We start from the raw sequence: 14,029 nt of genomic DNA on the forward strand, positions 1-14,029 counted from the left end.
TGCAAAGTACAAGAGGGTAGGCCTCTGCCCCAAGAAGCTTACAATTTGAAATTTGACATGAGGAAAGCAAGGCAGGGAAGGGGGTGGGAGATGGAAATGGAGTCGGCCGTCAAAATGTTAAAGGAATATGCATGTATTTTAGCTAATGCATCCTTCACTTGGTTACAGGAAAGTGAGGCTGATTAAGGTGTTGTGCCAAAGCCTTTGTGGAAGGAAGTGGGTGTTGATGTTGTTTCAGTGCGATGCCCCGACAAGGCAAACAGATTGCCTTAAGAACACAAATACCCCTCTGGCACCATTATGATTGGCACAGTGATTATGATGCCATCTGACCAAGCCAGGTCTTCCCTTCAAAAGTCAAAGTAAAGTTTGTTAGAAGTGATCCTCTCCACTTTACTGCCAAGTAAGTCCTCAATGCATTGGGAGTCACTCTCAATTAAGTAGGTGTAAAATTATGCCCTCCTTGCTAGAGGTAGGTGAATCTCTCCATTTCGATTCTTGTCAGCTACTTATTTCTCCAGTTTTCTTCCATTCCCCACATTTCCACATCAGTTTGCAAACTTGTTTTGAAATGTCCTCATGAAAATTCACCAGCATTTTTTGTTCCTGTAATTATTCCCAAATATAGGCATCTTTGGATGAGTCCCCCCCCCCCACATTTTTGCAAAGGTTTTTCCTTTAATATAATGCATTTTGAATGTTATTTTCTTTGGTTTATGCACCATGTATGCTAATGTATGTATTTTTGTCCAAGTTATTTGGCTGGAGATCTACGTTGCAAAATTTGCAGAAGTATGAATTTCAAAGGATAGCTGTGCTTCAGTTTGCAGATTGTTTTGGAAATGCTAATTAGATAGGCCCACTTTTAAATGAAAATTGAATTGAATTCCTTCCCTCCATAGTCTTCTTGGCTTCTTGACCCATCTTGCAATGGTTTGCACAAAGTTCTTCTCTTGGAAGTGGTCCTAAGGATACTGTTCAGTTGATTAGTTTGTTAGAAAAGGATTATGCTCTCCCCTTCCCAAAGTATATGCCCTCCCTTAAGAGCAGGATCAATTATCAGTTAAAGGGATCAATTTAGGAAAGGAAAAAATAACCACTCATAATGACTTGGTCCTTTATCTTGTTAGACAATTTGTAGCTCAGTAGTTGCTGCCACACTTTAGTTTCTGCGAAAGTTAGAACATTGAATGATGCCCAGGATAGTTACTTCCCATTAGGGCTGGAGGGAAATGTGATTCAGTTTGCAAGTAAACAGGAACCTGCCAAATTCTGCACATTTATGAAACAATACAAGGATCAAGACACAGCCAGCCTTTGAAATTCACACTCCTCTGAATTTTGCAGCACTATGTACAAAAACGCATATGCTATGCAAAAATGCATATACAAGTACTATCTACAGAAATGCATATACATGGATAAAGGATGCAGGAAAATCTTTATGTTGGTGAAAACAACATACAAAAAATGTGTATATTAGGAAAACCTGCACACAAGCATTGTATATTAGTAGAAATTCATACTAAAATGCTGGTGAATTTTCACAAGAATTTTAAAAAATAATATTTCGCAAGTGGATGCGGAAAAGTGAAGAGCTGAAGTGAGCTTCAGACTGGAAAACTATGGAACTGTGAGAAACCAAAATTTATATGTTCAGCCTTTCTTGCCACCATCGTGTTCTGCTCCCCGAGAGAGAGCTGGTTAGAGTGGTTCAGTTAGGTTCAACAGTGGTTAGAGTATTCAACTAGGGACAGGGAGACCTAGGTTCAAATCCCCACTCAGTCACCACCAGGGAATGTCTTAGAAATTCCCTCCCTCAAGTTATCTGAACTAATAGGCATCAATAGGGTTATCCCCCATGTGCTTGTCTAATCCTTTTCAAAAGCCACGTAAGCTAGTGTTCAGCAGCACATCTTGTGACAATTAATGCCGTAAGTTAATTATGTCTCTTGTGTGAAGAAGGGCTTACTTTTGTTTGTCTGGAACTTAGGGACAACTAATAGAATTGGGTGACCATTTCTAAACAGACAGGAAGAAAAGTTCTCTCTGTCTCTCTTTCCCTGTTTTCTTTTACAGTCTGCCCACAGAGATGCTGCAGCTTTTGACACCAGTCAAAATATACACTCAGCCAAAACATATTCAGCTAAAAAAATAAATGGGTGCAATTGGGGCCGAGAAACTCTAGGAGGTTATTCCTGAAATCACTTTCCACTAAAATGCATTAGCTGCAGAGGACTAAGTGCATCTGCGGCAGCACTCTGTGCCCATTTTGTCTGGTAAGGTAAAAGTTGGAGTCCAAACAGCAGATGGAGCCAGAGCCAACGAATCAGTCTAACCCACCAGCCTCAGTCTGCCCTCAGCCAGGGTGTCCATTCTTGCCTTAATCAATCCAGGGGGTGCTGTTGCCTGTCAGCTTCCTCCTCACTTGCTCTTGTAGAACTCAGCAGGGAGGATGAGGATGAGGATGGGGACAACACTGGCATTGCTTGGCTCTGCCTGTTGCTGGCTCTGGCACCCCCTACTGTTGACCTCCCTGCCTTCTGCCCTACTAGTCACAATGGCCACCATGTGCGTGGGTGTCTGTAAGTAGAAGTGGCTTTGCAACTTGAAGCACTTGTGGAGAAATATAAAACAGCAAGATGGTTATAGTTGTTGTACATTACACAGGCTGCTCAATACCCACATTGCTTGGGTCCTAAGCTCACACAGTTCCTGTTGCAGAGAGAGAGATATTATTATGTGGATTACGTGTTACGTGGATTAAAGGTGGGTACTAGGGAAGCAGGCAAAATGCAGCAGAGGCCTTAACACACCAAGAGGAAATGCTTGCCGATGTAAATGATGGGTTTGGGATCAAAGGTAGTGAGTTTAGGGGAATGAGAAAGTTAGAGGCAGGAAGGAGGAGGAAGATTCTAACAATTGGCCATTCCAAATAAGGGGGAATAAAGAGGAGTGGCTTCCTTGTTTTTCCTGCGATCTCTGGATCTGGGATAACTGGCAAAGGCCAGGCACAAATTATTTGATGGGGGAAACTGCCCAGGTGTCTGAAAAGAAGGCACTTGTCTCTTGTTATCTATGAACATCTGAAAAAAGTTCTCCAGGCTCAAGCGGTTCAGAAATAGAAAAAGGGTTGCATGAAATGCCAGTTGAAAATAATGGGCATGACTTACTTGGGTCTATCATCCAATGGATCTACTCTGAGTAAAGCTTAGTTGGCTACAGCCTATCATTATCATCACCATTGGGCTGAATTCAGCGAAACCTTACTTAGACTAAACCTGTTGAAGTTAGTGAACCTAAGTCATGCCCATTAACATCAATGGGTGTAAAGCTAGCATTTAATACCATCCATTATTAATATCAGAACTAGGTTGTATTCAACTATGTCTTGCTCAGAGGAGACCCATTGAAAACAATGGAAATGAGTAACTTGGGTGCACCTACTCTGAGCAAAACTTAGTTGGCAACACCCCAAGGCCTCCTTTTAAGGTAACCCTGGGTTGTGCTTCCTTCAAGCGTCCTGTCAGGATGCCATCAGCGGCTCCTGGCTGGTTGCCCAGGAAAGTATAAAGACAAGGAAAAGTTTCTTACGGTCCTTTTTAATTTCAATCTTTACAGAGAGAGGCTATAGAACCCTGCATCTTGGATAATGGTGTTATCCCAAGTGACCCTCCACCCCCCGCCTCTCCCACTTCCTCATCATCTCCTCTACAGGTGCTTCTACGCGCCCTCTGTCTTTGAGCTCTTTGCTCTCCTACTTTTAAGGCTCACTGGGTTCTGGGAGATGGAGGGTCTGGAATGCTTTCTAATGACAACGTGTCAGCTAGCTGTTCTGGCTCTACCACGATTTCACAGCTTTCCCCCTCATCTGCCTCTGAGCTATGACCTCCCTTAAACCCCTCTTGTAAATCTATACTGTCTTCCTCTTCTTCCTCCCTAGAAGAATTAGGATGGGGAGGCAGTCCTCACCATTCCTCCTCTGCCCAGTCCCTGACAGGTCCTGTCTAATCTGGAGAAGATAATATACACAGCTCAGAAGCAGGAAGGCAGGGAGAGGAGGCAAGGTTAAGGATCTAGCTAAGCTGAAGAAGAGGTCTGACTCCTTCAGGCATCTCTGAGGTCAGAACATGCTTTGAATAGGGTGGCAGGGAGCAGTCCAGCAAGCACATTACTCAAAGGAACGAACAAAGCGGAGACAGAGACGTGTCTAATTAAAGGAAGAAAGATTCCTGACTGGTGTTCACTCTAACACAAAGGGTGATTTTGTTCAGGACAGGGCTGGGCAGAAAGGACATTGACCAACAAAGGGCACAGGTAATGAGCTGTCAGCGAGCATCACAATACCGTTTTCCTGATGGAGCGTGGCAAGGATGTCATGAGGGGTTCCTGGCCAATCAGAACATGCAGCCAGGTGATGTGTCCTTTGTTGGGAAAGGTGGAGATGTTTCCTAGGAAATGTAAATTTAGATTTCATTCAATTAGCAGGGGGAGATGCTTGCTGGAGGATGTGCCATTGTAATTTCCTGAAAATTAATTACTATCTGCATAAAAGCATAGGGATGGACGCTTCCATTGGATATGGAAAAAGATTCTGGAGACTAATTAGGTGTGCACTCATGTCAATGCTGCTATACCAGGGGAGATATTGAGTAGCACAGCTACTATGGAAAGGAAGACTGGCTGGAACCCTTAGGGTTGCCCCTCATTGGGCAATGCTTGGCTTGAGTGGCTGCAGCTTTCTCTGATTCCTTGCAATAGCACCATGATCATCGCTCAGAATAGAGATGGGATACATTCCTATCTGGGCCACCTTCAGGAGGATGCTTATGCTAGTGGTGGGCAGTGCCATATACAAAAGTAGGTGGAGCAATGGATGGAAGTGTTGACCTTTGTATAGTAGGCTGGTTTCTACATGTATTCACACAGCCTCCATCCACACAAGCGAGAGACATTAGCAGAGTTTAAGGACTCATTCCAGCCAGGTGAAGCCACTCAAAGAGAACTCAAAGTAGGGTTGGTGAGGAGTATGTGAGGGGCTGTGGACTGAGGAGAGTCCTGAGGGCCAAATAGAGAGGCTTGGGGGCCTCATTTTACTTGGAGTTTCAGAGCAAATCCAGTGAACACATTTTTCAATGTGGGTTTATGCAGAGTTCCAGCTGAACTGAGTTTCTTGGTAACAGTTCATAGCTACCTGTAGATGTGAATCTTGGAAAGCTACTGTGGCACAAGTGGTTTTTGTATTTGTACAGGCTGCATACAGGGCAACACATGGCTTCAGCAACAGTTTAGAACCAACCAATAGCTTGAGTCGAGGATGGGGAACCTGTGGCCATACAGAGGTTACTACATTTGAACTCCCGTCAGCCACAGCCAGCATACTCAAGCATGGCTGACGGAAGTTGTAGTCTAAAAAAATACCTAGAGGAGCATAGGTTCCCCAACCCTGTTCTATGTATTCTGGGAGGATTTTAAAATTTTTAAATCTAATTTATATTTCACCTTTCTCCCCTAAATGACCCTAGAGTGGAGACTTGCAACTAGGGATATGCAAGTTTTTGGTTTTCTGAATTTTTCTCCGTCTTAAGTTCTGTTCTCCAAATCACTCCACATCACTCTGTGATTTATTTATTCATTTATTGCAAAAAGTTCTTGTGGAAATTCACCAGCATTTTAGTGCAAATGTCTCCCAATACACACATTTTTGCAAACAGATCTCTCCTAATATAATGCGTTGGTGTGTGTTGTTTTCACAAATATATGCAATGCAATGGAAACATTGCCCAGGTAGACACATTTTTTGTGCATTACTGGGCTGGAGGCCACCCTGCAAAATTCTGAGCGGTATGGATTTCAAAGGGCAGCTGTGTTTAGCTCTGAGTATTGTTTTGCAAAGTGTGAAGTAAGTCCGCCTTCAATTGTGAACTGAAACAAATTTCTCCCCCAGGCTTCCTTGCAGCTCAGCACTGGACCTCCTGGGGTTCTGAGTCTGGAGAAAATGTCCCCTTCAACCATAAGCAAAAAAACGCGTAACTTTGCAAATTTTGCACAACTAGCATCTCCTCTACCAAGGGCTGGAGGATGTAAGAACATATGAAGAACCTGTTGGCTGAAGCCAAAGGTCAATATGTCCAGCCTCCGGGTCTTGCAGTGGCCAACCAGATGCACGTGGGAAGCCTGCAGACAGGACAACAGCATTCTGCCCATCTGCAACTGGTACTCAGAGGTATACTACCCCTGACAGTGTAGAACATAGCCATCATGGTTAATAGCCATCAATAGCTTTGTCCTCCCTGAATTTCCCTAATCCTCTTTTAAAGTGATCCTGGTTGGTGGTCCTCACTGCCGCCTGTAGGAGTGAGTGCCATAGTTTAACTGGGTGCTGTGTGAAAAAGCACCTTTTAGAAATCTGTCCTGCAGTCTTGATGTTGCAAGTGACATATTTGAGTTTGGGGCTTTGTTCTCCACCTGCAATTGACCATCACCCCATGCGAGGGAGCGAGTGAGCAAGCCAAGCAAGGTTGGCAACAGATGCTGACTTCCAGGAGGTCAACACCGCTGCCTTATTAGCAACCCAGCAAAATCTAATGCTGCAAATTGATTGCTGCGAGCTTTCCTTTTCCTCCCAAGCCAGGATGAAGCTCTCCCCCACTGAGCTCTTTCCCAGAACAATCAATCACAACAAGGCTTGTTAATTTGAATAACAACCCAGGATGTCACTGTTGATCCTGAGCGAATATCCAGTGACACTCTGCAGGAACAAGGGAGAGACTTTGCCTGTTGAAGTAACCATGAGCACAGTGGTGCTTTGAACAGGGCGTTGTTGAACGTGGATCTGTCTCGTAGTGGCACAGACACAAAGCTCTAGCTGTCTGCAAATGCATTGTTGATTATTTGGCAAGGGGTCCGTGGATCTAATGGAGGGGCTCACAAAATCTTATGCCATAGGCAGTGCCGCATTTACGTATAAGCTAAACAAGCTACTGTATAGCTATAGCTTAACTCTCTTGGAGCCCCCACCCCAATTTTTTAAAGAAAACTAAACTGGATGTACATTTCCAAAATATAAGATAAGTTCAACAATTACTTTGATGAAATACATATTTTGTTATGTGCAAATGCTTTAGATACCCATTAAGTCCATAAATTACCACATAGCATATACAGTGGTAGCCTGGGTTAAGTACTTAATTCGTTCCGGAGGTCCATACTTAACCTGAAACTGTTCTTAACCTGAGGTACCACTTTAGATAATGGGGCCTCCTGCTGCCGCCGCACTGCTAAAGCACAATTTCTGTTCTCATCCTGAAGCAAAGTTCTTAACCTGAAGCAATATTTCTGGATTAGCGGAGTCTGTAACCTGAAGCGTATGTAACCTGAAGCATATGTAACCCAAGGTACCACTGTATTCAACACACAAAAAAGCAACAATTTGTTTTTGACAAAGCTGGACATATAAAAGGCTCCATTACCTTCAGTAGCTTAGGGCCTTATCAAACCTAAATCCAGCTCTGGTCATAGGCCCCATTTGCATGGACCTGTTAAAGCAGTACTGCACCACTTTAAATAGTCATAGCTCCCTCCAAAAAATCCTGGGAGCTGTAGTTAGTTAAGGGTGGTGGGAGTTGTTAGGGGGGCCTTTTCCCCTTTACAGAGCTACAATTTGTGTTGCTCCAGGGTCCCATTTTAAAAATAATAATGTTTTTCTACACCCACAAGCACCACAGTGAAGGCTGTCACAACCTGATCTGTACATAGCCCAGATCTGCCCAAACCGGCCTGATTTCTTCCTCCTCAAGGGTAAAGTTTTCTCGGCTGGGAAAGAGGCAGAGCTTCTGGCAGGCAGTGATGGGGCAGTCAACAGTGAGAATGGATCCTACTTCAAGCTAGACCCAAACTTGGTGTGTGTGTGTGTGTGTGTGTGTGTCCCATGCCCAGCTTGAAACGAGGCAAGGCTTTTTGTATTGGTGTGTGTGTGTGTATTTCATATTTCGAACTTCTCAGACTGCAAATCCCTCCCCTCCCTATCAACGCTGCATGCCCACGCGAAATGCACGTTCGTAGCGGAAACCACAATGTTCCTGTGTCAAGTTCCCTGGGTTGCGTTGAGCAATATTTATCCTTGATTTGGAGGAAAGTAATTAAAGCTCAACCCGTTTTCTGTTAAATGTCACCTTGGTTCTTGCAGGTCTACACCTCCCTTTTCTGAAGTTGTGAATCGCGCCTCTTAGGGAAGGCTACTGTCTATAGACAGAGGCATAGCTGTTAATTCGAAAATGCATAATTTATTTTGAGAAAGCATCAAGCCAGGTTCTTTTTTTTATAAAAAAAAATATAATCCTTTTTGGTCTTTTAGCTGATTCTTACTTCCCATTTCCACAAGGCAGGAAGGAAAATGCTTAGCAAGAGAACTTGGTATTTTTAGAAATGGGAACTTGTTTCTGAATCCAAGTTGGCTGCAAGAAGATTCTCACCCTACAGGCTGCCATGACCAAAATAACCTTTTATTTTATTTTAACTCCATGCTGTGTAATTTCAATGACCACAAAAAACTAACATGAAGAATCTTACCCATTTTGGGAGGGAGAATTATCTCTCCCACTAGCACCACAAAAAATAATAATAAACCGATCTGCTCTTGACACTTGGCAATATAGCTTCAGATAGTTGTCAGACCAAAAGCTCTCTTCCCCCAATATCACTATGCTTTAGATTTGTTAATGGCTCAGGACAACAAAAATGTGGCAGTGTATCTTTGTTCCCAGCGGGAATTCTCTTGTGCCCGGTCTGAGCCAATTTGTGGAGCCCTCTTTCAGAATCCTAGATGACCTCCAACCGTCTGGAACTACAACTCTGCAAAGTTACTGGTCAAAGGGTGGTTAAGTGTCTGGAATTGGCTTTATTAAATATTTTCTGTATGGAAAATGCAGTTGTGTGCCTTAAACTGCTGATTGGGTATCTCTTATTCACAGCAGGACTTACTGTAACTAGATATTGGAAATATATGGAAGGAGCCTCTTTGATGAATCGATAAAACAAGGTCTGGAAATTGGCATTTTTGGTTCATTTGGTGATTTTTTTTTGGTGTTATCCTTTGTGGGCCTCTGGAATCTGGATATATGATTTGGACTTGGGTGGACTTCAGATCTGGATGTGCAGATTTCATCTTTTAGGGAGGGGGTAAATTTTCCATTTCCGTTTTCTGTTTTTATATTGTTTTGTTATATACTAAGCAAATACTTTTTTTTTTAAAAAAAGAACTACAACTCCCATCAGTTGATGGGTACAACTCATGGGACTTATAGTCCAAAACAGGCAGAAGGCATTAGGCTGGTGGTGGCTGATATAAGCCGAAAGAAGCAAGGGTGCTATTCCACTCTTCCCTTCGCCTCCTGCTTTTCTGTTTTGCTTTCCCAGCTTACACTGAATGTCATGTGGCTACTATGCATGCCCAATCTTCATTAGCATTTCTTTAAAAGTCTTTATTTTTATGAAATTTGAGATTCCTCTACTGATGCTGATATTCCCCTCTTGTTTATCAGTAGTCTTGTTTGGGTACCAATCCTATTGGTATGTCTCTATCAGAATAAGGAGTGGTGGCTTCTTCAGACTGGCTGGGTTCTTTCTTTCCTCTTTTTGATGGGTCTATTTTGCAACATGTCATTGACACAATATTGGTGCATTAGGAGTGGATTCATCCTGGGGCATCCACACATCATTCTGTTGTATTTGCTGTTCCGTGAGGCTTCCCCAATGTCACAGCATCACTGCCATCTGCTGGAGGAGCACTCTTGCACTATAGCACAACAAAAGTGGGACAAAACAACCCCATATATGATGAAAAGGTATTTGATTTCCGCAGGAAATTATGGGACACGCACCAATTGGAAACAAATCTGTCTGGCTGCTCCAAAGCCTTTGCAGGTGCAAATGGTATTGAAAATGAGATTGTGAATAACTGCCTGGATATCACCATGAGCACAAATAATTTTTATTATTGTACATGCATAATTATTTGTGCTCACGAAGGAGCTCTAGAGTAGGGTTACCAGATGTCCCCAGTTTCCGGGGACAGTCCCGGATTCACCAATCTGTCCCCAGACAAAATCTGTCCCCAGAATGTCCCTGGATTTCAATTAATGTCCCCGGATTAATGCCGGGGGACTTCTGGCGAGGCAACATGGTGGGCGCCATGGCAGCGAGCAGCACTGGAGGTCCTGGCCATGTCAAAGTTCCAGCCAGCCAGTCCGCTGGCTGGCTGGGGGGGTGCTATTTAAACCAAGGCATGAGCCAGAGAGCTTCTTTCTGTCATAGTTCTTCCTGATGCTAAAAACAAGCTTGTTTAATCTTCCACGTGACAACCCTTTAGATGTCAAAAGATGGCTATCATATCACCTCTCAGTCTTTTCTTCTCCAGGCTAAACATACCCAACTCCCTCAACTGTTCCTCATAACGCTTGGTTTCCCGATCCTTAACCATCTTGGTTGCCCTCCTCTGCACACGTTCTAGCTTGTCAATATTTTTCTTAAGTTATGGTACCCAGAACTGGACACAGGACTCCAGGTGTGGTCTGTCCAAGCCTTTCCTGTACAGATGCCCTTATGATCTGGCAAGGAGTGTGAAAACGAAAGCTGCCTCAGCAATGCTTGCATTAGGATGTAGGGCCTGTAGACAATTCCCTGAAAGATGAGGTTTCAGAGTGCTGAAGGACTGTGGGCGATTAATGGATTGCTTTGGTTGCTGAGTAGGCAAGGTTGAATGAGTGACAGGCAGAGATCTTTGGACTTCTGGACTACATCTGCAGTGACTGATTTTGCTTCCTGCATTTTGCATGGCCAAGTCTTTAGCAGGTGCCCAAATATTCGTACCGCTGAGGCCCAGCTCCTGGCCTGAGATGAACTTCTGCAAACAACAGATGTTCCAACAAATCCTTGTTTATCAGTTGATTTACGGGCATTGCATTTGCTGAATCCCTACCTCTGGCCTGCCCTCATTTTGCTTTTTTGGAAAGATGTTTGGACATTAAAAAACAACTCACAGCCCCTCTACCTTTGACATCTTAACACTCATACAGGGTGATAAATTTGGTTTGGGCTGCATATTATTTATTTAGTAAATTGATATCCCACCTCTCCTCCCAAAGGAGCCCAAGGTGGCAAACTACAAGTTAATTTGTTTGTCTTGAGAGACAATGGAGTGCGCCTCCAGGGGTGAAGTCAAACCACTGCAATAGCAGCACTGAAGGGAACTACCTGGGGCTTGAAGCTGTGCAGTGTGTATGGAGGCCCTGGGCTGCTGAGACAACAAAACCCTCCGTCTCACTGATGTGGTCCAAAGGAAAGCAGAGCAATACATTTGGCACCAGCTTGGCTGCAGGAGTTGCCGGAAGGAGGTGTGCAAGGTGCCATCCAACTATGTTTGGGACTCCACTCTGGATTTGTGTAGGGTTTACTCCTTAGGCTCTTCCTCTCCTGAAGATGTCCCACAAGGCAGCGGAGGTTTAGGACCAGAGTTTTCTTTCTCTTACATGGGCTACCTTCCCAGGTGGACGAGCCCCATCTGCCCCTCACTTCCCTCTATGGCGCATGCAGAAACTGCCTCATTGACCATTGGACCCACTATTGGTCTCATCCACTCAATCTCCTGGAGCCTGTCTCTGCCTGCAGGGGAAGTCCGTAACTCACCAAGGGTTTGAGACCCATCAGCTATCCTCACCTGGCTAAGCCTGCCAGTTGAAGCCATTTCCTGGCCTGTGCCGCTGTTGCATGATAACAGCATGCTGAGAGCTGAGTGAAGGGTGTGGACCAAAGGTGGACAAGCTACTCCAGAAAGAGTATGATGTGTTTCCCACTTACTTGCACTGAAATCAGCTCAAATGACTTCTGGGGTCACCTGCGCAGGATGGGGCTGCCAGGGTATCAGGCTGAGCAACAATTCCTACTGCCAAAGCTCTGGCTGACTCTTCCCAATCAATGCACGGACCTCTGCACTCCTGCCATGCCTGCTCGGTTGCTAAATGTAATGGGGTTAATAGGTGAGCGGCAGAAAGTAGGTCCAGACAGGGAACGGCTACAAAGCTCTCGTGAAAGAGGAAGATGAATCTGCCTCCATTGATTCTTTTGTTCTGTGCTTAATTGCAAGGCGGAGAACAAAGGCTTCTGACCTGCCAGTCGATATATCACGGAGCCGACGTATCTGGAAATGCCGAAAGGAGCCTTGGTGGCTGCATTGCTCATCTGAAACCGTACTTTGATTCATTAAAAGACACTTGTTCCAAGACCTAATCCAGGACATTTTGCTCCACAGCAAAAAGGCATCTTCCCATCAGTGGGCCTTTCTTCCACCTTAAAATTGCCTCTATTTTTGTAACGGTGGGCTGTCCAATGCCATCCTCTTGAACTTACCCCAGAAATTCTATCATCCTGGAGAACTGTGGGTGGAGGGTTTAAATGCAGCTAACATAGTCCGCCATGTTATACACTTCCCTGGCAGTAGATCCCATTGATCCACCCAGATGAATCAGTTGTCTGCAATCTGGTGCCCTCGATATGTTTTGCATCCCATCACCCTTGGTCACACCGGCTGGGGCAGACTGAATTTGGAGTCCATCATATTTGCTAGAGTATCAACTTGGGAAACCTGATATATAATGAAATATAGCGGGAGGGAACTGAGGGGGGGCTGCGTAAGCTTTCCCCCTAATTCCTGGATCTTTTCCCCGTCTATGCATGGGGAAGCAAACAAAGATCAGGAAAGGATTTGGCTGGGTTCTGCCCCCTCCCCTTGTTGGTCTTGCATTCTCAACTGAGTCTGTTGTTATAGGAATTCTAAGGTCTCAAGATAGCACAAGGTAAACACACATACCTAAGTATATAAACCACATGTCTAAAATAGTATAGGAGAGTAATCCAAAAGCCATCTTGGCTCTTGTAAAGACTAAATAATTCCTCTGCTTCCTTAACCCTCCTTGCCTGAGAACACATAGGCAGATAGCAATCAGGGGAAGTTCCTGAAAGGATTCCTCTCCTATATCTATGAACCTCCTTGGTATTAATTGTCATTGTTTGCCCAGATGCTCTGCATTGAGGGATGTCTGACGGGCATCCAGATTGTCTTATCAAATGCTAATGTTTTGTGTAAGCGGTGTCTGGAACTTTGTAAAACTTAACTTATCCTCAGGAATATCACACCTTGGCCTGACTGAGCCACAGTAACCCCACTTTATGTCTGATGCAATTTTGTAGAGGGGATGTCCTCCTTCTCCACACCAAAATGCAAACCCTTAAAAGAGACGTTTCTTCTTGGTTCTGGGTCTCTCTTGCCTCCTTGCTAGGAGGGGAGGGAACTCTGTCGCCTTGCTTTCACTGCATCCTGCCTCCATCCATTCATCTCTGACCGATCATGGACTTAGGGGACTCAGTCCCTTGGGGAGTTGGGCAGCAAAAGCCAACCACCCCTCTTTTTCTATATCACTGTGTTTCTTTTATTTATTTATTTTTAATGGGAGGAAAAATCATGTCACATGTTGGGACGGGCAAACCTGTCATTTTCAGTTTATCCTTGTTTCTCATTTTTCTGGTCTTTGGGTAAGTTCACATCATTGCTTATTCTGCATCCAGTCCACTACCACGGTTAGTTTTTGAAGTCACTTTCATACGACGCTGGCCACAAATCATATTGATCCAGCAGTTTCTTTAAAATACTGCCTTTCCATGCACCTTTTTCTCTCTCAAACCAGCTTCCACCCGACTAGAAAACTTAAGCCACATTCATCTTTGTTCGTCAGAATGATGTGCGCATTTGAGGCTGCCACCACACATATACAGCTGACAGCTTCATGAATAGGAGTTGCGTGGTTTTATTTTGTTTCTTTGCAGAGGTGGGGAAACCAAACAGGTCTCGTGTGTTAGATGAAGGCCCACCTGCTGACTTTCTGATGTGAACTACACTCTACAAATGTGGCTTGAAATGCAGGAATAAGGAAGAACAATCTTGCTGAACACAGACATAAGTACAGTTTCCCACATT

General features: G+C 44.3%; 1 protein-coding gene across 6 annotated transcripts in view; it reads left to right on the forward strand.

The window, feature by feature from the left end:
- The window catches only part of RAP1GAP2 (RAP1 GTPase activating protein 2), a 193,939-nt gene that overhangs the window by 92,276 nt on the left and 87,634 nt on the right, over positions 1 to 14,029 (forward strand). The window lies entirely within an intron of this gene.

Source organism: Podarcis vaucheri, assembly GCF_965113315.1.
Source record: "Podarcis vaucheri genome assembly, chromosome: 15".
Taxonomy (NCBI): Eukaryota; Metazoa; Chordata; class Lepidosauria; order Squamata; family Lacertidae; genus Podarcis; species Podarcis vaucheri.